At 37.2% G+C, this 25,357-nt stretch overlaps 1 pseudogene; it reads left to right on the top strand.

The window, feature by feature from the left end:
• The first annotated feature begins 23,983 nt into the window (after positions 1 to 23,983).
• LOC140503062 (actin, cytoplasmic 1 pseudogene) lies at positions 23,984 to 25,068 on the top strand (annotated as a pseudogene).
• The last annotated feature ends 289 nt before the right edge of the window (positions 25,069 to 25,357 follow it).

The following is a 25,357-nucleotide window of genomic DNA, read 5'->3' as shown; positions in this document are numbered from 1 at the left end:
GTGCCAAGAAAACCCCAAATGGGGTCACAAAAGGTTGGATGTGACATGAAGTAAGTGAATAACAACGACAGATTATGTGTATCTGTGTATATGTGTATTTAAGAGATTCTATGCCAGGAAGAAGTAGGTTCAAGTCGTGCTTCTGATACAAATTGCTTTATGACCCTGGAGAAGACACTTAACCTCTGAGAGTTAGAGACAGTTCTTTTAAGACTGTAAGGTGCCAGAAAGGTGATAACCTGTATTTCCTCATTGGAAGTTCCCTATGCCAATGAAATCTTAAGCCTAGTCCCTATCCTAAACACGTTGAAAGTATATATAGTCACCTAACAAGAGCAAAGATAGCATGTGGACATTCCACACTGATTCTGTTTCCATACATTGTCAAGGTCGTGAGTCTTAGAGGAAGCCCACCCAGAAAACTGAATGAACTAGTCCCCTCTTGAAGGACTTATGGAAGAATATGGACAAAAGCTGTGCAAGATGACTTCCACTGGAAGAAATACCCATATTAATGAGTTCACAGATCACAGAAGTATCAAAATAAGAAGTCAGATGATAAAGGTCTCATCACAGTAGTTTAAAGAAAGTTGTGATTACAAACCAATTTTTTCCCTCAATAAAGAATTGTTGGATTGTTTTTTCCATGTGATTATCCTGTCACCATTTTCTCTTGGTTATATGGGCACACAGTCTTAGTTACTTTTTCTGGATATTTTCTACACATGTTGAAGCTTATATTAGTAATTTACAACAGAAGATATAGGCAATTAACCAGACTATTGATGAGCCCTTAAAAATGCTACACCTCATCTTTAGTACAGGAAAGTACTAAAAGACCTGACCAATAGTATTTTATGGTTGTCTCCATAGTATGCAATTATCTCTTAGTATCCCATTCCAGCTACTTTTGAGGGGAGAAAATAACTGGAAATGTCTTTTAACATGAGTATGTTTTAAGAAAGTAGGCTACTTACCAGATGTTCTTTATTGGCATACAGAACTTCCAATCTAGTCCTGACTAGGAAATATCCTTTAGGAAATATCCAGGAAAGAGGAATTGAATTTTTTTCTGCATCAAGAAAAAAAAGTTCTCTTTGACATAAGGAATAAGACCTTGACTATGAGGGTAATTAGACATGAGAATGGCCTACCCACAGTCCCTGAACATTCCAGCGATTATGATTGCAAGTCATCTGTCCTTGACAGTGTATTGCAAACCTGTTACAGAAAAAGATATTGAACACATGCCATCTTGACATCTCTTCCAGATCTACAATTTTATGGTCTTAGGAAAGTATGGCTTTGAGTGACTGGCACCTGGGCCACCCACCCTGTAGAAAAGTTATTGGCAACCATAACGTGCACTGAGGCTATTTTCCCTTGCAAGAAGTGCAGGAGGCATGGAAAGCTAACAGTCAGAAATTTAGCACAAATAGCAACTGTTGACATCTAATTGCAAGACTGGTGGTCACACTGACTGGTTTCCATTACAAATTGTCAATATAGTGTCTGATGGTAACAAAGAATGGGAAGGGGTTTAACCAATATAGTGAGTAGTGCATAAAACTATTTAAAAATCTTCAATTACTGGATGACATTAGCAGAACTTAATTCCTGCCAATAGTATTATTCACTTTGCACAGTGATGTAACAGAAAGAGTACTTTCTGTACTTGAAGATGTGAGGGTTTTTTTTTTTTTTTATCATTTTTGCCATTGACTAGTTGTGTGACTTTAGAAGATTCTCTTCATTTCTCTAGATCTCAGTTTTTGAACCAGCAAAATAAGGAGGATTTGATGAAGTAATCTAGAAAATAAATTCAATGGGTGTTAGATTTCTGGTCATTTATGGGTTCACCAAGTACTTAGAGGATAAATGTATATTTGGTTAGTTTTCCCTAACTCCACACAGATATTGCACATTTGACAAGAACTGATGGGTTTAGTTACAAGGAGAAAAAAGAGACTGTATGGATAGATCTATATGAATTCATCACTATTACTGGAGAAGTACCCCAAAATACAAGCATTACTGATGCTCATTTTCTTAAATCTTGAAAATTGTTTTTGGGAGTCATTTCCTGAACATTCATATCCTTTATCCAAGCCAAAATAAATGTGACAGATATCCTTACTTCCCATCATCCTGAGATCTTCAGAGGCAGCCTGGCCTAGTAGATAAAGAACCAACCTTAATACCAGAAAACCTGGTTCTAATCTTGCTTCTAATATGTATTATCATTGTGTAATCACTTGACCGGAATGACGGATTTGGAGTCAAAACCTAAGTTTCAAATCCTGTCTCAGACACGTACTGCTTTGTAACAGGGTTGTCACTTTACTTTTTGAGTTTCAGTTTCTTCATCAGTAAAACTGAGAGTAGTTGGACTCAGATGGCTTCTATTAACTCCTTTCTAGCTCTCAATCTTATGATCTTTAGCAAGCTCTCTAAAATCATAACATATGGGTAAAGTGATGATTAGTATTGATGAAGGGATTTTCTAGATCTATGAAACCATGGGCTCAAACAAAAAAATACTATTCTCAGATAACACTCTACCAAGTGAGAATGAACAAGCTCACCAGATGGAAGCAGTAAGTGGTATAAACCAGGGAGAGGATGATGATGATGATGATGGTGATGATGATGATGATGATGATGATGATGATGATGATGGTGATGATGATGATGGTGATGATGATGATGATGATGATGGTGATGATGATGATGATGATGATGACGATGGTGATGATGATGATGATGATGACGATGGTGATGATGATGATGATGATGGTGATGATGACAACTAGTATTCACATAGTGCTTTAAGGTTTTCAAAGCATTTCAAGAAAATATTATCTCATTTAATCTTCAAAATCACGCTAGGAAGTAAATGCCATTATTCCCTGCATTTTGTACGTAAAGAAACTGATACAAATACATGTTAAGTGACTCAGCAAGGGTCACACAGCTAATGTCCTGAGTAAAATCCAAACTCAGGTCTTCCTGACTTCAGATCTAGCACTCTAGTCACTGCACAACATAGCAACCATGCACACACAAAAAAAATATGTACTAGAGTGTCCTAATTCATAATTTCACCAAGATTTGGCTCTATTATAATCAATTCAGCTAGTGGAGAAAGTGCAAGAGATGCAGAATTGGTTTGGGGTTTTGTGTGTGTGTGTGTGTGTGTGTGTGTGTGTGTGTGTGTGTGTACCATAGGTGAAGAAAGAGTAAATTTTATATTTCTCAATCATTTTTTATAAGATTTCTATTGCCATAGTGGTTTTTCCCACTTTAAATAGCCGCAACTATTTTTTTTTCAAAAGGGCTAGGGAGAAGTTGAATGGGGAGAAACCCTTTCTAAATCAAAAAAATATGATTTAAAACTTCTCTGCAGTGTTTTTGGAAACATGGCAAGAGTTTCTGGCATCCTTACATGGAAATTCTATTTGATTTTAGTGAGTCTTCTCAGAAAAAAAAGAATCATTTGCTCAGATGAGTATGGCAGAGATTTCTGCACATGGCTTGTGCCTTGTTTCTGTCTAGATTTTTTCATGTGGATTATTATCATCCAAGTATTAGAGGTCAGAATTCATTGCACAATCAAAAACTGCAAGGAGGGTACTCAAGCTCAGGTTTCTTAAAAATTCAACTTGATTCTGCCTTTTCATATAAAAATACAGAATGAGGAAAATCATGTAGGGTAAGAGATTACAATAATGCAGCCTGTATAATTATCTCCCTTCAGAGGATGCCCAGTTTTGTGTAACCTAGAAAATTGAGGTGGGACTGTATATAGAACTACCTGATCTACTCAATGTACCATAACCCTGAGTATACTCCTAGAAATCTCAGGATATATTCTTGGCTGCCCCCAGAACTAATAAAATTAGTCTGAATCTAGGCACTTTCTGAATATGCTCCATTCATCCACAGAATCAATTAAGTTCTCTCTCTCATGCCTTGTGCCCACTCTGCCTTAACTCTGAAAAATAAGCGATCTGGAAGGCAATGATGCCATCTGGTAGGTGGCAGGTGGAACTATTTGACCCAAGATATCTTCCCCAGTGCTTCCTTTCTTCACTTTCAGGATGATGATACATGTATCAAACTGTGATTTCATCTGTTTTTTTCTTCTCACTGTTCAGATAATTTCTCTTTGTGGTTGTTATTGTGTTGTTCAGTCATGATCCTATGGACCCTACTGTTTTCTTGATAAAGATATTGGAACAGTTTGTCATTTCAGTCTCTAGCTCATTTTACAGATGAGGAAATTGGGGTAAACAGGTTAAATGACTCGTCCAGGGTCACATAGCTAGTAGGTATATGAGGCCAGATTTAAACTCAGGTCTTCATGTCTCTAAGCCCTATAACGCTATCCAATGAGCCACTTTGCTGTCTCCAATTTTACCTTAGGTAGATGCTAATTGATCTGAAGGCAGATAAATCACAGTTATACAGAATGAAATGAGAGATGGTGTTTACGACTGCATAACGTTGAACAAATCTCAGCCTTTCTAGGCTTCAGTTTCCCCAGCTGTAAAGTGAGTGGGGCTGGACTAAAGGTCACTTCTGACCTCAAATCTGTGATATATGATCCTATGGGAACATAGAAGAGCTCTTGGCTTGAAGAGAATACTTACCCCATAGATAGGATGCTGGTTAGTAGCAATCATCCTGTTGATAGCTACACTCCTTTGGCACCCATTTGTCTTGAGCACTGTGTCTTGTAAAATACCCTACTCTAATTTGCTTAGACTGAAAAACTTTCTATTTCCCTCTATTCTATTTCCCTCTTTTATTTCCTTAATCTCTCTTCTCTCTCTTATTTTCTGATGAACTCTAGCACTCCCTTACTTATTTCTCCTTGAGCTGTTGTCTTTTGCTTTGGTTTAAGGATGTTGATTGACCAGAGTAAACTATTTGTCTATTTAAAAGCTATAAACTTTTTTAATCCTCTTCTAAATTTTGCTGCTATATTGGGAAATTCTTCTTCCCATCTTTGTTCTATTTATGAGACAAAAAAAGAAAAGAAAATTAAGACCCCATCCTCACAATGCTTAGGAAGTATAATTGTTATATTGGTAATATCCTTTCCTTTGTCAAGGAAAAGCGGAGCCTTTTAGAAGTCAATGATAGTGATAATAATTTAGTATCATTTTTTTTGTATAGTATTTTATTATATACAAAGTGTTTGGCATTTGTAACAGTAATGAGATTTAAGATCTTTCCCTCCCATTAATAGGCCTCTTATGGAGCCCATTAAGGAAAGCTTGCTTAAGGAAGGCTTGCTTATAGGAAAACTTTCACACCTTTCACTAATTCTAATTAGACACTGAATCACGAGGGTTGTGATGTCTTCTGGATCTGAGAAGTGTATATATATTCTGTGAGGTTTTGTTTTGCAGGGTTGGCTTATAAGAAGGACTCTGATTCCCTGATTGAGACTCTGAGTAGTTGTATATTCAAACCAATACCAGCCCCTTCTGGAGCTGTAAAGGCTCTCTTGATCCAGGGATATATGTAAAGCATATAACAATTTTGCTTTGGCTCAAGCAGTAGAGCCCTGTCTGTTGATCTTTATTTCTCTACTTATATTTTCTCTGTATTTTCTCTGAAGTTCAGGATGCTGACTTTTGCCCTAAATTAGTGAATGTAATTAAAAAAGATTGTTGACCTCTTAAATAGCTATCTTTCCTAGTAAAACAGATCTAAGAACCTGTGATAGCAGCCATCCTGGGTATTTGGGTATGCCAGCGTGGGTACCATTACAGCATTATACACAATGGTCAAAATATATCTCATTTGACCATCATGATAAAAAAATCCTAATACAACATAAGTGCTACCAATTTTTTAAAGACATTGAGTAGTTACTTTCCAGAATTTGCCAAAAAAAAAATTCTCCATGTACTACATCCTCCTCTGATGAAATCTGATTTTCTTCAGTATCAAGGTTTTTCAAATTTTTAATCAATTTTATTTTATATTTTGTTCATTTCCTAGTATTATAATAGATTGCTTTCTGCAAATAAATTGTTTTAGATGTATATTTTTTTTCTACTACTTAATAGCTTAATGCAACTATCTAATCTCTGATCCTTAGTTGCCTCAATTGGAAAATGGAGAGGTTAAACTAATTATCTTCAGGGTTTTTTCTAGCTCTGAAATTTTATGATTCTACAAAACAAGCTTTTGTGAACTACCATGGGAATCTTACCTTCATTTTTTCCATTGTTACTTAAGAAACTGTGCACAGACCTCTAAACAACTGCTTTCCAAAGTTTTAGAATACAACATGCTTGTAAATTGAATAGTTCCTGTACTCTGCCACATCTGCAGCAAACTTGATTTGGGAGGTGGAGAATCAAAGTTAAGAAATTCATTCTATCACATGCTTTTATATCAGATATTGGAGGATTTATCCAATCTGTTTTTATTAAAGCAAAATTCAAACATAATACTTGATATTTCAGAGACAACACCTTTTACTCAGAATAAAATTATTTTTCAATGTAATTAGGTTTAGGAAGAAAATATATTTATATTATTTTTATTTTTTGAAGAAAATTGTATTTTCTATACTAGAATCCTTCCACCAGATATTATCCACTCCCAAAACTACTCCAATCACAAATTTCATAACCTAGCCAAAAGCACATACATCTTCAAATCGCTTAAAATATATTCTCTTAAGTGATAGAATCTGAAGGAAGATTGAAGTATACTCTTTTTTTAACTTTTCATCTGTTTTCTTTAGCAATACAACTAATATAGTTTTCATGTCTGCACATGTATAACCTTTATCATGTTGCTTGCCTTCTTAATAATGGGGGAGGAGAAAGATGGCGGGAGAGAATTTGAAACTCAAAATTGTAAAAAATGAAAGTTAAGAATTGTTTTTACATGTAATTGGGAAACATAAAACTTATTTAAAAAATACACGACCTTAGAGGATGAAAATCTACATCTGCTTAGCATATATCTAATACAATTGGTTTCTCTGGATTTTTTTTTAATGATAGACACAGTGGAAGTAATTTGAAAAGTTTATACTTTACTTTTCAATCCAGTACTTATCCACATGAAGAAAATATTAGCTTTACCTTACTCTCCTCTAAACAATAGTAGCTATATTCATTTAAATACATTTTCATAATTCTAGATTTCTTTGGGTACTTACATCGACAATTTTTTTTTAATTTGCCATTCATTTAAGATTGAATGGGATTTAGGAGTACCTATTTTTTTTTCACCAGTGTTTAGGGTGGGAAATGAGTTTTAAAAATATGGAAGAAAAGGTCTGGTACTATATTTCATTCAGACCAGTTTTCCACGTACTGGGGAGCATATCAAAATATACCTGGGTCACATTACAGCGGATGGAGTGAATTCTTATCATGATTAGAATGTAGTGCTTACTGTTTATTTGAGATTCATATAAGCCTCCCTCCCATCCTTTCTTAAAGAGAAGTGTCAGTCCCTCCAAGAGAATATATTTTAGTGACATAGTGGATGATACTATATTATATTACCTGGTTACCATGAGGTTATCTTTCAAAACACTAATCCAAAGGTGATATCCAAATGCTAAATCTTCCATAATGTAATGAATTATCTTGTTTTTGAAATTCAGTGAGAATCTTTTTAATGGCTATTTTAAGTTAGAGTCAAAAAATCTGATAAAGTTGCCAGGGAACTTAAAGAATTTCAGTTCAACATCTTTTTTTTGAGATGAGAAACAAAAGTCCAAACTGACCAACTTCCCCTGAAAAGGGAGTTTGCTGTAGGTGATCCAAGATGCCCCCTTCTAGCTCTAAAACTCTATTCTAAAAATTCAAAAGTGCAATGAATCATTGGAGAAATATGAATCTGTAGTGATGGATACAGTGCTAAAAATTCAGGTCTCTTGAGTCCCAATTAAGAACTCACCAATTATTGAATAAGAAAATCTAAGGGGACATTAAAAGCCAGATTGATAGGTCAAGAATCTCCTCTATCACATTGTCAAAAAAAAAAAAAAAGTAGTAATCTGGTTCTTGAATGAAGACTTCCAAGATGGGAAAAACTCTATTACAGAAGCAAATTCCACTTTTGGACAGTTGTAATCCACTTTTAGACAGATTTCCCCATCCCCCTCCCAAAAAAAAAAATGCAATAAATCTGCCTTCTTATAACCTCTAGCCATCACTCCTAGTTTGCACTTTGGTGTCAAGCAGAACAACCTAAAACTCTTCTTCCATGTGACAAGTTTTCAAATACTTGCAGAGAAATGTAATATTTGCCCAAATCTTTGCTTATTCAGTTTAATAGTTCTCATTTTCTTTAATTGATACTCATATATTGTGGCATTTAGTCCTACAACTATTCCCATTGCCTTCTTCTGGATTACTTTCATCTTGGTAATGACCTTTCTAAAATGTAGCACCTACATCCTAATAGATTACCACAGATGTTATTTAATCATGAGACAGCATTCCAGCAACTTCCTCTTCCTAGATATTATGCCGATCTTCCTGAAGCCTAATATGGTATTTGTATTCATGGCAGCCATATCAATCTTATAATTCATATTGAGTTTGCAGTCTACTGAAACCAAGAAATTGTTTTTACATGAATGTTTATTTGGCCATATTTCCCATGTGGCATACCTATAAAGTTTATTTTTTAAAAATCCAAATGTAAAATATTCATCTACATTAAATTTCTTTTTATTTGATTTGATCCATTGTGCTAGTCAATTGAAATAATTTTATATCCTAAATTTTTCATTAAGTGCTATACATTTTAGATTTATGTTATCTATAAATTAGACCTTCCTGTGTCTTCATATGAGTGAGTGTAAATACTACAGGGTCAAGAATAGATCTTTTAGGATATTCCACTAAACACATGCTCTAGATTGATATAAAAACATTGGTCCCTACTCTGGATTTGGTCATTCAACCAGTCCCCAAATCCCCTAATTTATAATGTAATCCACATCTTTTTATCATATCAACAGAATTTTCATGACACATGGCATCAAATGCTTTGCCAAAATCTACTTATTCTCTGCATACAGCAATCCCCTGAGTTCCTAGGCTATTTTCACAAAAGTAAAATTAGGTTAGTTTTATATGATCTATTCCTGATGAAATCTTTTTATTTCTATTTTTTCTTCCTAAACTGTGATTTCATAAGTTTGTTGCACTCCTAACCATGAAAGAAAAAAAAATACAACTTATGTAATTACTCAACTTAACTTTAAGTAATATGCCCAGTATTGCACAGCCAGTATGTATCAGAATTGAGACTTGAATCCAAGTTTTCTTGACTGCAAAGCTGGCTCTTTGTTCCTTATGATATAAAGCCATGATGACTCATTCATGTTGATTGCTTACTTTCCTCCGTGTTCACTAACCATCTGTTTTATCATTTGTTCTAGAATTTTTCAAGCAATAGAAGTCAATGTGACTGGCTTATAGCTCTTTCTCTTTTCCCCTTGTAAAACATCTGGACTTTCCCCTTTTTGCAGCCTCACAATCTTTTCTATTCTCCATAGTCTTCCAAAGGACATAGAGGCTCAGCAATAATGTTTTCTAATTCTTTAATTACCGTGATGCACTTAAACTCTTCTTACCATTTTTATTTTACCCCTCCTAATCCAGAGATCATTCTCCTTGGCAAAGAAAAAAGAAACAATACGATAAGAATATAAGAGTTCAACATATTGTTTGTGTTATCATTATCTTACCTAGGCTTTATTGCTCCTTTTATCTACTCAGTTTCTTCTGAATAAGGTATACAGTTTCCAGATCTCTATTCCAGGCATGAATTGCATCCCACCAAGTCTCAAAGACACCACTGAGGTTAAATTTTATTTTTTGCATTGGAGTCTTTTTTTTTTAAATATCTATTAATAGGGGCGGAGCCAAGATGATGGAGTAGAAGGATAGGCCTGTTGTAGCTCTACACCCCAAAGGCCATAAAATACCTGTACAATGACTCTAAACAAATTCTAGAGCAGTAGAAGCCAAAAAACAACAGAGTTAACAAGATTTACGGCCCAAAGAAGCCTAGAAGACTGGCAGGAAAAGTCAATCATGCCAGGCTCAGGAAGAAGCTCAGCACAGCCTTGGCCTCACAACATGAAGAGGACTGGAGCAGGCTTCAGAGAGAGGAATCATGGATTTCACAGCCCACAAAGGCCAAAGACAACTTCAAAGGTCAGTGAGAAAGCTGTTTCACCTGGTGAGAAGGAAGCAGGGTCTGGTCCCAGCCCAGACACAGGAAGGTGCAAGTCACTGCAGCAGCATCCACTTTTGGAGCCCTTGGCCTAAAGACCCTGGGGGAATTAAGCTGTTGATCTGAATCTCAGCTCTGAGTGGCAGCTCTGCTGTGAGGAGGAGCACTGGTGTGGTGGAGCCGGAGGCAGTAGTAGAGAGGGAACACAGCTTTCAGATCCTGGGCAGATGAGAATGCTTCTGTTTGTTCACAAACCAGAGTGTAAGCCAGGAGAGGAATAAACTCCTCTGCCTTGACTGTGACAACTTGGAGGAACTGAGAACTTACAGGTCCCTAGAGTATACCCTCCACTTAAAAAAGAACTCAAAAGTCAAGTAACTTGTTGGGAAAATGCCCCCAAAAAAGGGAAAAAATAAGACTAGAGAATGTCACTTTCTTAGTGAACGGATTTTTTTCCTCCATCCTTTCAGATGAGGAAGAACAAAACATAACGTTAGAGGAAGACATCAAAGTCAAGGCTTCTGCATCCAAAACCTACAAAAGAAATTTGCAACACTCTAAGGGCATGGAAGAGTGCAAAAAAATTTTTTTGAAAATCAAATAAGAGAGTTGGAGGAAACACTGGGAAAAGAAATGAGAATGATGCAAGAAAATCATGAAAAGCAAGTCAACAGATTGCTAAAGGAGACCCCAAAAAATGCTGAAGAAAATAAAACCTTTAAAAATAGACTAACACAAAAGGCAAAAGAGGTCCAAAAAGTCAATGAGGAGAAAAATACTATAAAAAGCAGAATTAGTCAAATGTAAAAGGAGGTTCAAAAGCTCACTGAAGAAAAGAATTCTTTAAAAATTAGAATGGAGGAGATGGAAGCTAATGATTTTATGAGAAACTGAGAAATTACAAAACAAAACCAAAAGAAAGAAAAAATAGAAGACAATGTGAAATATCTCATTGGAAAAACAACTGATCTGGAAAATAGTTCCAGGAGAGACAATTTAAAAATTATGGGACCACCTAAAAGCCATGATCAAAAAAAGAGCTTAGACTTTGTCTTTTAAGAAATTATCAAGGAAAATTGCCCTGATATTCTAGAACCAGAGAGCAAAATAAATATTGAAAGAATCCACAAATCACCTCTTGCAAGAGAGCTAAAAAGAAAAACTCATAGGAATATTGTAGCCGGATTCCAGAGTTCCCAGGTCAAGAAGAAAATATTGCAAGCAGCCAGAAAGAAACAATTCTAATATTGTGGAAATACAATCAGGATAACACAAGATCTAGCAGCTGCTATGTTAAGGGATCAAAAGGTTTGGAATATGATACTCCAGAAGTCAAAGGAACTGGGATTAAAACCAAGAATCACCTAGCCAGCAAAACTGAGTTTAATACTTCAGGAGTAAAAATGATCATTCAATGAAATAGAGGACTTCCAAGCATTCTTGATGAAAATATCAGAGCTGAATAGAAAATTTACTTTCAAGAGGCGGAGCCAAGATGGCAGAGTAGAAAGACGCAAATACTCCAGCTCTTCCTCCATAAGTCCATAAAGTATCTGTAAAGTCCACAGTCCATAAAATATCTGTAAAAAATAACTCTGAACAAATCCTAGAGGAGCAGAAGCCACAAAATGACAGAGTGAAGGAGATTTTCAGCCCAAGGTGGCATGTAGGGCCAACAGGAAGGGTCTATCCCATGGGTCATGGAGTGGAGTGCTGCCCACAAAGCACAACCCAGCCTTGGATGCTCAGCACCAACAGGAACAGGACCAGAACAGGCCTAAAACAGGCCTCAGAGGTGGACTCCCCAGCAGCAGTGGTGATTATCAGATCCCTCAACTCACAAGCACCAAAGAAAACTTCAAAGGTGAGGAGAGTTTTTTTCATTTGGGAAAGAGAACACCATCTGGCCCCCTGGCAACAGCCACTGTAGTGGCAGCATCTGTTGTTGGAATCCTCTGCCTAAAAAGTCCCTGGGAGAATTGAGAAGGTGATTTGAATCTCAGCCCTGAGCCAGGCCCTGGGGAGAGGAGGAGGAGCTCTGGCAGAATTGGAGGCAGTTGTGGAGAAGGAATTCTACTACTTGCAGATTCTGGGCAGAAAAGTATTTGGTTGCTCCCAGACCAGTGTGCAGCCCAGGGGAGGAGTAACTCCTCTTCCTTGATTGTACCAACTTGAAAAAACTGAGAACTTTCAGGTCCCCAGAGTATAGCCTCCTCTTGACAAAAGATTCAAAAGTCAAGTAACTGGCTGGGAAAATGCCCCCAAAAGGGGAAAAAAATAAGACTAGAGAAAGTTACTTTCTTGGTGTACAGTTATTTTCTTCCATCCTTTCGGATGAGGAAGAATAATGCATACTGTCAGAGGAAGTCAAGGCTTCTACATTCAGTACTTGCAAAATAAATATGCAACAGTTTCTGACCATGGAAGAGCTTAAAAAAGAAGTCAACAGTCTGCTAAAGAAACCAAAAAAAAATGCTGAAAAACCAACACCTTTAGAAATAGTCTACCTCAATTGGCAAAAGAGGTCCAAAAAGCCAATGAGGAGAAGAATGCTTTCAAAAGCAGAATTAACCAAATTGAAAAAGAGATTAAAAGCTCACTGAAGAAAATAGTTCTTTAAAAATTAGAATGGAGCAGATGGAAGCTAATGACTTTATGAGAAACTGAGAAATTACAAAACAAAACAAAAAGAATGAAAAAGTTGTGAAATATCTCATTGGAAAAACAACTGACCTGGAAAGAAGATCCAGAAGAGAAAATTTAAAAATTATGTAACTACTTGAAAGCTATGATCATAGAAAGAGCCTAGACGTCATCTTTCATGAAATTATCAAGGAAAACTGCTCTGATATCCTAGAACCAGAGGGCAAAATAAATATTGAAAGAATCCACAAATCACCACCTGAAAGAGAGCTAAAAAGAAAAACTCCTAGGAATATTGTAGCCAAATACGACAGTTCCCCAGGTCAAGGAGAAAATATTGCAAGCAGTAAGAAAGAAGCAATTTGAGTATTGTGGAAATACAATCAGGATAACACAAGATCTAGTAGTTTCTACATTAAGGGATCAAAGGGCTCAGTATATGATATTCCAGAAGTCAAAGGAACTAGGATTAAAATCAAGAATCACCTACCCAGCAAAACTGAGTATAATATGTCAGGGGGAAAAATGGTCATTCAGTGAGAAAGTGGAATTTCAAACATTCTTGATCAAAAGACCAGAACTGAATAGAGAAATTGACTTTCAAACATAAGAATTAAGAGAAGCATGAAAAGGTGCCAAGGTTCCCATCAAGTGGACAGGCCCAGAAGCCATTAGTGTTGGAGTGTTCTCCATCAAATCTGATGTTTGTTCCTTTGGCGTTCTCCTGATGGAAATTGTTACCTATGGATGGATTCCATACCAGGAATGACCAACCCAGAAGTCATTCAGAATCTGAAATGAGGTTATCAAATGTGTTGCCCTGAAATGTGCCCAGCTGAGGTTTACAGCATCATCAGCAACTGTTGGGGCAGCAGGCCAGAGGAACAGCCCACATTTGAATACTTACAGTCGTTACTTGAGGACTTCTACACAGCCATGGAGCAACAGTATGAATTGCAGCCCTAGAAAATGACACTACCCTCCCTCTCAATCCTAGCATTTTAGCAGAGCTGAAGAGGTTCCTCAGGTGAATCCCAAGCACTTCTCTTGACAGACTCCTAAAGTTTGTCTACATAATTCCTGTCCTCTTGACTCACAGGATAGAGGGACTAGGACCAAAAAATTTATAGAGAAGAAATTGTTTCCCAGATGAATAACATTGCCTGACAGGGAAGGTAAAATGAAAGAAGATGCCAACCTAAGTGGCAGTTACTGAGCCTAAACCAAGGACTCACTATAACAAAGTCATCATTAAAGGAAGAGTTAACAATCCAAGGCTCTCATAACACTAGATAGGCAGTCAGCTGTCTCTATTGTCCTGAAAAGCACCCAGAAAGAACTGAGATTCTCTGGGCTTTCATATGGATAGCCCACAGTCTGATCTGACCTTGACCTCAAGTACTTTGAAATAGCTTGTCCAACAAATACCATTTCTTCATAATTGTAATATGATCTTTTTTGGAAAATGTAATATATGTTACCTTTTTAGATTCTCCAAAATATGAGAAAATAAAAAGAAAATATAGATTTGAAAAGAAAAGAAAATTTATTTTCAAATACAAGAATCAAGAGAAGCATGAAAAGATAAGCAGGAAAAAGAAATTATAAGGGACTTACTAAAGTTGAACTGTTACATTCCTACATGCAAAGATAATATTTGTAACTCTTGAGACTTTTCTCAGTATTTTGGTAGTTGGAAGGATCATATACATACAGACAGAGGGCACAGGATGAGGAGAAGAATGCTTTCAAAAGCAGAATTAGCCAAATGGAAAAGCAGATTCAAAAGCTCACTGAAGAAAATAGTTCTTTCAAAATTAGAATGGAACAGATGGAGGCTAATGACTTGATGAGAAACCAAGAAATCACAAAACAAAACCAAAAGAATGAAAAAATGGAAGATAATGTGAAATACCTCATTGGAAAAACAACTGACCTGGAAAATAGATCCAGGAGAGACAATTTAAAAATTATGGGACTACCTGAAAGCCATGATCAAAAAAAGAGCCTAGACATCATCTTTCATGAAATTATCAAGGAAAACTGCCCTGAGATTCTAGAACCAGAGGGCAATATAAGTATTCAAGGAATCCACAGGTCACCGCCTGAAAGAGATCCAAAAAGAGAAACTCCTAGGAACATTGTGGCCAAATTCCAGAGTTCCCAGGTCAAGGAGAAAATATTGCAAGCAGCTAGAAAGAAACAATTCAAGTATTGTGGAAATACAATCAGGATAACACAAGATGTAGCAGCTTCTACATTAAGGGACTGAAGGGTGTGGAATAGGGTATTCCAGAAGTCAAAGGAACTAGGACTAAAACCAAGAATCACCTACCCAGCAAAACTGAGTATAATACTTCAAGGAAAAAATTGGTCTTTCAATGAAATAGAGGACTTTCAAGCATTTTTGATGAAAAGACCAGAGCTAAAAAGAAAATTTGACTTTCAAACACAGGAATGAAGAGAAGCATGAAAAGGTAAACAGCAAAGAGAAGTCTTAAGGGACTTGCTGAAGTTGAACTGTTTACATTCCTACATGGAAAGACAATATTTGTAACTCTTGAAACTTTTCAATATCTGGGTACTGGGTGGGATTACACACACACGCATGCACACGCACATGCTCACACACATAGAGACAGAGTGCACAGAGTGAATTGAAGAGGATGGGATCATATCTTAAAACAATGAAATCAAGCAGTGAGAGAGAAATATATTGGGAGGAGAAAGGGAGAAATTGAATGGGGCAAATTATCTCTCATAAAAGAGGTAAGCAAAAGATTTTTAGTGGAGGGATAAAGAGGGGAGGTGAGAGCAAAACATGAAGTTTACTCTCATCACATTCCACTAAAGGAAGGAATAAAATGCACACTCATTTTGGTATGAAAACCTATCTTACAATACAGGAAAGTGGGGGTTAAGGGGATAAGCAGGGTGGGGTGGAGGATGGAAGGGAGGGCATGGGGAGGAGGGAGCAAATTGAGGTCAACACTCATGGGGAGGGACAGGATCAAAAGAGAGAATAGTAGTAATGGGGGACAGGATAGGAGGAGGGAAATACAGTTAGTCTTATACAACATGACTATTATGGAAGTCATTTGCAAAACTACACAGATTTGGCCTATATTGAATTGCTTGCCTTCCAAAGGGAAGGGGTGGGGAGGGAGGGAGGAAGAGAAGTTGGAACTCAAAGTTTTAGGAACAACTGTCGAGTACTGCTCTTGCCACTAGGAAATAAGAAATACAGGTAAAGGGGTATAGAATGTTATTTGGCCTTATAGGACAAAAGAGAAGATGGAGACAAGGGCAGAGAGGGATGATAGAAGAGAGAACAGATTGGTGATAAGGGTAATTAGAATGCTTGGTGTTTGGGGGTGGGGGGAGGGGACAAAAGGGGAGAAAATTTGGAACCCAAAATTTTGTGAAAATGAAAGTTAAAAGTTAAATAAATAAATTTTAAAAAAAAGAAATATTGAGGAGGGTAAGGGTTTTGGAAGAAACCTCAAAAATGAGCCAGACCAACTGATCCAACCAGATGAATTCTGATGTCTCTTCCAACTCTGAGTTACTGTGATTCCCCTAAAATTCAGGGATTTGGGCCTCAGAGATGTGGGGGAATTCTACTCTGTGTGTATTATTCTGTGGGCCAATGGAGCATAGAGACTCAAAAACACCTAGTGTTCCTGAATTTGGGACTTTTAAAAATGTAATTTGATCATTGTATTTCAGTCTAATTTGTCTCTTGTACTACCTACCAGTGACAGAGAGATGATGGATGCAGAGTACAGATTAATATATATATAATATTGGACATAGTCAAGACTAGAAGTTAATTGGCTCTACTTTCCATATAGTCAGATATGACTGAAACAAGATGAACAACCACAAGATCATATTTGTTAAATAGGGTTTTGTTTTTCCTTCTTTTTCAATGGGGAAGGAGAGGGAGAGAAAGTGGATTTTTGTTCATTGAAAAAATTAAGTCAAATTTAAAAATTAAAAAAAAAAAAAGAAAAGAAACCCAGACAATTTATAGCCATATGAAAAAATGTTCCAAAGCACTTGTAATTAGAGAAATGCAAATTAAAGCAATTCTGAAATCCTAGCTAACAACCATTTGAGTAACAAAGATGACTTCTTTAGATAAATAAATGTTAGAGAGGCTCTGGGAAAACAGATGCATTCATGAGTTGGGTTTGTGAATGGGTGCAACCATTCTGGAAAGCAATTTAGGATTGTACATAAAAAAATACTAAGCACTGAATGTCCTTTGGCACAATATGCCACTGCTAGGCCTATAACAAGAGAGATCAAATAAAGAGGGAATGAATTTTTGTGGAAAAATATTTATAGTAATCTTTTTCTGGTAGCAAAAAAAAAAAATTGAAAGCTAAAGAATTATTCATCAATTAAGAATGGCTGAATAAGTTGTGGCACATGTATATGATGGAATAACATGGTATACAAAGTGAGAGTCTAGAAATATTTATTCCCTTTTCCACAGAACAGTCCTTGATGATAGCTGTCATGCTCCCCAAGCTTTCCATTCTACATTTTCAATTCTTGTGTGATAGTTATGAGGTAGTATATGGCATCATTTATTACCTGGACATCAGGTTTACTCGTTTCGATATCGAACTACTCTATTGTTTATGCTGGTTGGACAAGTCTCTATGATTGTTGCCCTCAGCAGAAAATCATCAATCAACATTACAAATTTCTAGAATGGCTGTACAAATATAGCTATAGCTCCAGAAACAGTGCATTAACCTGTTCATTTTTCCACAATCTTGCCATTTGCCATTTTCTTTTTTTGTTGACTTCACCAATCTAAAGACTATCAGGTGGAGCCTCAGGGATGCTTTGAATTGCTATTTTCTAATTATTAATGATTTGGAACTCTTAAATATATATATATATATGTGCACACACATATATACATAAATACACACATGCATATATACATAAATACACACATATATACACACATATATACATATATATATATATATATATAAAGCTTTAGAGAACTTCCTATTGGATCAATTTGAGAATGACTGTTATTCTTGTTAATCTGAATCAGTTCATTATATGTATATATCTGAAATAAGAGCTTCATCACAGAAACCTGTGGCAAAGATTTTCCACAGTTAACTGTTTCCCTTTCATTCTTAGCTGTGTTATTTGTTTGGTTTTTGTGTAAAATCTTCTTAATTTTATGTCATCAAAATTGTCCTTTTTTTCTTTTTTTCCTCTTTTAAAAATTTTTTTTCTCTTCTCACCATTACTGAATGACCTTTCTTCTATTGAACCTTGTGTAATGGAGCGCAAAATGGTGTGTTGTTCCAGGACGGCCAAGCTCTCCTCTCTAAAAGAATGCCCTCCCATTGATTAGTTGTGTCCAAATGTTCAGTTCACCTTCTTCTTACCTTTCTGTTTGACATTCCCTCTAACACCTAACACAAGAGAAGCCAAGACCTTCTCACACCCTCTTCCTGTTGTACTATATTATCTACTAGCTAGCTCCTAATTAGTGCACATTTAATACATGCAGTGATTTCAGGGGATTCATTATTCACATTAATCAAAACCTAGCTATACAGAGCTGTCCTCAATAGTGCACTACTCTGAATTTAACTTGAAATGTGAATTATGCCTGAAACATAATTTAATAACTTCTTTTGTATGGAAGCAAAAAAAAAAATCACAGACCACTAGAGTTAAGTAGACATTGAACTAATCTCTGTACAAATATTTTCTCATTTGATACAACTTTGGGAGGTAAGTACTAGTATTGTCCCCATTTTACAGTTGAAGAAACTGAGGCAGACAAAAGTTGCCTCACTTAGGAACACACTTAGGAAGTAGCTAAGGTTGGATTTGAATTCGTGTCTTCCTGACTTCAGGCTCAGGCTGAAGCTCTATCTAGTGCACCACTTAGCTGCCTCTGCCACACAGACAGTGTATAGAAGAACAGAGGACACACAGCCTTGAACTCCCTTGTAACCATGCTTCTTCATCCCAGCCATTTTCTGCCCTTTATATACAATCATTTAAACAATTAGAACAGGATGCAACACCTATAGTCTCTGCCTTTTACAATCCAAAAAATCCAAATCCAATCCAATCCAATCCAAATCTCCATATCCTCTCTCCATTATTTCTACCTCTTGCTCTGAAATTATCACCAGATAGACACTACTATGGTTTCTGGAACAGATATGTCAATCAATTACCCTATTTTTCCACTCACCATCTCTGTGACTCCCCAAATCAAAACACTTATCTATAGCCAATATATTAAATGTACTATCTCTTCAGTTAAAATATAAATTACTTGGGGGCAAGACCTGTCACACTTTTGAATTGGTATTCCCCAGTGCTTAGTTTAGTGTTTGTCGCATGTAAGTGTCTTTTATTGGGGGTGGGGGGAATGAGGGGGGAGGTTCTTTGTTTTACTCATTGATTCATTAAACAATCAGAAACAGGTTGGAAAAATTACAGTCTCACCATATAGTAATAATAATAACTAGCATTTACCTAATACCTACTATGTGTCAGGTACTGTGCTAAGTGCTTTATGGACTGGATTTGCACCTTAAAGTTCTCTGGTTTGGCTGCTTTTTTTACTCACCATTCCAGAATGTCTATGCCTCTGTATTTTCACTGCCTGCTTTCCATGCCTGAAATATTCCTCTTTCTCCTGTCCATCTCCTGGCTACCCTGGCTTCCTTCAAGTTTTAAATAAAAATCCATTTTCCCCAAGAAGCTTTCCCCAAGCCTCCTTAATTTTAGTGCCTTCCCTATAAGATTTCCTTCAATTTATTTTGTTTGTACTTAGGTTTTTTTGCATATTGTCTCCCATATTAGATTGTGAGCACCCTGAGAACAGATTGTTTGCTTTTCTTAGTACCTTCAATGTTTAGCACACTGACTGGCATAAAGTAAACTCAATACATATTTGTTGACTAATTGCTAATTCTGCCCCATTGGGACCTGAAATGAGTGAATGAATCTAATTTTTCTTATTGAAAAGGAAATGCCAATCACGGCATAAAATAAAGCTATTATATGAGTGTGTGTGTGTTCTTTCTTCATTGCCGAAGAAGACCATGACATCAGAGAAATAATGACATGACTGGCACTTGACTTTGTTTTGAGCGAGGGAGGGCTTTGCAAGGTCGCCAGCCTTACTTCTCCTCCAGACATCTGAATTCACTGACAAGATATTCATCAGGTTGACTGGAGATGACCCAGGATGAGGCAATTGGGGTTAAGTAACTTGTCCAAGGTCACACAGCTAGTGAGTGTCAAATGTCTGAGGTGAGATTGGAACTCAGGTCCTCCTGACTCCTGCACTGGTGCTCCATCCACTGCACCACCTAGCTGCCCCCAAAGCTATTATATATTCATCTGTACAATGAAATCACATAGTCACACTTCAAGAATTTTCCTTTGTTATCAAATAGTTTCTTAATATGTCACTTAAAGCTACTTCATGATGCCTGAATTTTCTTTGAGTATCATTCTATTTTTGCTTCAGTCAATGAGCCAATGGATGGACTCTTTTGTTTAGGGCGCATAACATAGAATGAGAAGGTCAAGTCAGTCAAATAGTTCTTTCATCCTATAAAAACATCAAAAATGATCTTTAAATCAGACTCTGTTTTAATGTAGTGTCAGAGGGAGCATTTGAGGCTCTTTAGTGTTCTATTTCCCACCTAATTCAATTCCTAAGAACTCCCCTAGTGAGCCAAAATTATGATGGCCTCAGCATGTTGTTTTTTTTTTTTTTAAATCTTTTGTTCTTTTGTGATCTTTCCAATAAAGCATACTTAACATTTTGGCTCTGTTGCCTAACTTTTACAGGAAATTTGAGATTATTCACTATTTATCTAAGCTTACTGACATAGAAACAGACAGACACATACATAGTTGCACTTCAAAACACACCCATACATAACTGAGGCACTTTGTTAAAAATCATATATAATACCAAAATATAATAGTCAAAATTTTGAAAAAATGTCTGAGAACAATTCTTTTTCAGGTAATTTACAAGTCTTAAAATTACTTATTTTTCAGTACTTTAATTGATCCATGAGCATATCAAGGTGAGTTTTCTGGAGGTACAAATTACAACCCATTAACCCTTTAGTAATATGTGTCCTTGCTCTCCCATAAATCTGTGACAGGGAATTCTGTCATTCTCAAAAGTCCAAGGTTCTCAAAGCTTTCTCTTGATCTCCAGAAAAGTTGAGGCAAGACATATTTATTCAGCCTTACAAAGTGCTAGGCACAGAGATAAGTGCTGAGAAAACAAATAATGCAAAGGGAATGAAAGTCAATCCCTTTTCTCAAGGGAAGCAGTGTATTCTAATGGGGGAAGATAACATATAGAAGAAAGTCATGCAAGAGGAGGAGGAGAAGTAAGAGAAAGGATAAAGATACCCTGAAGGATTGCATAGAAAGTCCAAGAGAATCAGGAGTCATGGACAGGAATGAAGGCATAGCTAGGCTCATCATCCTCCTTAAAAAGGAAGTTCTTAAAGGAACCAGTCAATTAGAGAGAGAGGCTTCAGAGACAGAAGGCACTTCCAGTGTGTGAAGTCTTGAGTTAGATGAGCTTCGAGGATGAAGAGCTTTCTTCAGAGTTATCAGAAGTCCTGGGGGAAAAGAAGAGTAGCCTGGAGATGGATGGATTAATATATATGAGAACCAATACAGCTCATGGGGCTGTTCATTTGTAAACTTTTGACCTTGGTATAACACTGATCTACCTCCTGGTCCAAAAACGTGTCTCTGATGCTACCCTTCACACCGCTCTGTGAACATAATCCATCACTTGAAATATGATGGGGGGCAGAGCCAAGACAACAGAGTAGAAAGATGCACCTACTCTAGCTCTTCTCCCACAGCCCATAAAATACCTGTAAAAAATGACTCTAAACAAAGTCTAGAGCAGCAGAAACCACAAAATGACAGAGTGAAAGAGATTTCCAGCCCAAGGTAGCCTGGAAAACCAACAAGAAAGGGCTATCACATAGAGCACAGCCCACGAAACTCAATTCATCCTTGGCTGTGCAGCAGCAGAAACAGGATCAAAACAAGTCTCAGGGACAGATTCCCCAGCTGCAGCTGAAGTTCTTAGATCCCTCAACCCACAAATGCCAAAGACAGCTTCAAAGATCTGGAAGAAAGCTTATTTACTTGGATGAGAAGGGTACAGGGTCCTCCCCTAGCCCCAGCCCCAGGTGGCAATGGCAGCAGCAGCAGCAGCATCCATTTTTGGAACCCTCACCTAAAGCCTCAGGGGAAATTGAGCAGCTGATCTGGGTCTCAGCCCTAAGTGGCAGCCCTGGAGTGAAGAAGAGTGCTGGCTGGTATGATTAAGCTGGTGGAGGCTGTGGAAAGGGAATTTTACTTGCAGATCCTGAACAGAAAATCTTTCGTAGCTTCCAGGCCAGAGCACAGGCCAGGAGAGGAGTAAACTCCTCTCCCTTGATTGTGCATCCTTGGGGGAATACAACCCTCTTGACAAAGGACTCAAAATTCAGGTAACTGGCTGGGAAAATGCCAAAAAAAGGGGAAAAAATAAGACCATATAAGGTTACTTTCTTGGTAAACAGGTATTTTCTTCCATTTTTTTAGATGAGAAAGAACAATATTTACCATCAGAGGAAGACATAAAAGTCAAGTCTTCTGCATCCAAAATTTCAAAAATAAATATGCAGTGGTATCAGGCCATGGAAGAGCTCAAAAAGAATTTTGAAAATCAAGTAAGAGAGGTGGAGGAAAAATTGGGAAGAGAAATGTGAGTGATGCAAGAAAATCATGAAAAACAGTTTGCTAAAGGAGACCCCAAAAAATGCTGAAGAAAATAGCACCTTTAAAATTAGTCTAACTCAATTAGCAAAAGAGGTCCAAAAAGCCAAAGAAGAGAAGAATGCTTTAAAAAACAGGATTAGGCAAATGGAAAAGGAGGTTCAGAAGCTCACTGAAGAAAATAGTTCTTTACAAATTAGAATGGAGCAGATGGAAACTAATGACTTTATGAGAAACTGAGAAATTACAAAGCAAAACCAAAAGAATGAAAAAATAGAAGATAATATGAAATCTCTCATTGGAAAAACAACTGACCTGGAATATATATCCAGGAGAGACAAGTTAAAAATTATGGGGCTACTTGAAAGCCATGATGGAAAAAGGAGCTTAGATATCATCTTTCATGAAATTATGAAGGAAAACTGCTCTGATATTCTACAACCATAGGTCAAAACAAATATTGAAAGAATCCACAAATCACCTCCTGAAAGAGATTCAAAAAGAGAAACTCCTAGGAACATTGTAACCAAATTCCAGAGTTCAAGGTCAAGGAGAAAATATTGCAAGCAGCTAGAAAGAAACAATTATAATATTGTGGAAATACAATCAGGATAACACAAGATCTATCAGCTTCCTCATTAAGGGACCACAGGGCTTAAAATATGATATTCCAGAAGTCAAAGGAACTAGGATTAAAACCAAGAATCACCTACCCAACAAAACTGAGTATAATACTTCAGGGAAAAAAATGATCATTCAATGAACTAGAGGACTTTCAAGCAAAAAGACCAGAGGTGAATAGAAAATTTTACTTTCAAGCACAAGAATCAAGAGAAGCATGAAAAGGTACACAGGAAAGAGAAATCACAAGGGACTTACTAAAGTTGAACTGTTTACATTCTTACATGGAAAGATAGTATTTGCAACTCTTGAAACTTTTCTCAGAATTTGAGTAGTTGGAGGGATTATACACACACACACACATTTTATATATATATATATATATATATATATATATATATAGAGAGAGAGAGAGAGAGAGAGAGAGAGAGACAGAGAGACAGAGAGACAGAGAAAGAGAGAGAGACAGAGAGAGAGAGAGACAGAGACAGAGACAGAGAGACAGAGAGACAGAGAGCACAGAGTGAGTTGAATAAGAAGGAATGATATCAGCTGTGAACTCTCCCACCCAGTGTGCACTCGTCTCCCCCCGGACTCCAGGTGTGACACCACCTCCTCTCTCTCTTACAAGTTTAAACCTGCTACTTCAAAGTTTGCCATGGATGATGATATTGCTGCTCTTGTTGTTGACAATGGCTCTGGAATGTGCAAAGCTGGCTTTGCTGGAAATGATGCCTCTCAGACCATCTTCCCCTCGATTGTTGGGTGTCCCAGACATCAGGGCGTGATGGTTGGTATGGGCCAGAAAGACAGCTACGTGAGGAATGAGGCTCAGAGCAAGAGAGGTATTCTGACCCTGAAGTACCCCACTGAACTTTGGTATTGTCACCAACTGTGATGACCTAGCATCATACTTTCTACAATGAGCTCCGTGTGGCCCCTGAAGAGCACACTGTGCTGCTCACAGAAGCCCCTCTAAACTCCAAAGCCAACAGAGAAAAGATGACTCAGATTATATTTGAGACCTTCAGTACCCCAGCCATGTACGTTGCCATCCAGGCTGTGCTGTCCCTGTATTCTTCTGGTCATACCACTAGTATTGTGATGGACTCTGGTGATGGTGTGACCCACACTGTGCCCATCTATGAAGGTTATGCTCTTCCTCATGCCATCCTCCATCTGGATCTGGCTGGTCATGAAGATCCTGACCAAGAGAGGGCACAGTTTCACTACCACAGCTGAGAGGGAAACAGTGTGTGACATTAAGTAGAAGCTGTGCTATGTTGCCCTAGACTTTGAGCAGGAGATGGCTACTGCTGCATCTAGCTCCTCTCTGGAAAAGAGCTATGAGCTCCCTGATGGTCAAGTTATCACCACTGGCAATGAGAGTTTCCAGTGCCCAGAAGCTCTCTTCCAGCCATCTTTCTTAGGTATGGAATCCTGTGAAATCCACAAAACTACCTTCAACTCAATCATGAAATGTGATGTTGACATTTGTAAGAATTTGTATGCCAATACCATATTGTCTGGTGATACCACCATGCACCCAGACGTTGCCAACAGGATGCAGAAGGTCACAGCCCTAGCTTCCAGCACAATGATCATTGCCCAACTGAGCATAAATACTCTGTCTGGATTGGAGGCTCCATCCTGGCATCTCTTTCCACCTTCCAGCAGATGTGGATCAGCAAACAGGTGTATGATGAATCTGGGCCCTCCATTGTCCACTGCAAATACTTCTAAATGGACTGTGTTTTTTTATTTTATTTTATTTTTTTTGTCAAAAGGGTGTGACATGATAATTGCCAAAAAAAGAGATGAGATTGGCATGGTTTTATTTGTTTTTGCTTTGGTTTGGTTTGGTTTTTTTGGCTTTTGACTCAGGATTTAAAAACTGGAATGGTGAAGGTGATGACCAGTCTAAGTATGTTGGAGGCAAACATCCCCAAAGTTCTACAGGGCATCTTCTGGACTCTTGATTGTACATTTGTGGTTTTTTTAATAGTCTTTCCAAATATTATATAATGTATTG

Source organism: Notamacropus eugenii, chromosome 5, assembly GCF_028372415.1.
Source record: "Notamacropus eugenii isolate mMacEug1 chromosome 5, mMacEug1.pri_v2, whole genome shotgun sequence".
NCBI lineage: Eukaryota > Metazoa > Chordata > Mammalia > Diprotodontia > Macropodidae > Notamacropus > Notamacropus eugenii.
This window is presented reverse-complemented; position numbering and strand designations above follow the sequence as displayed.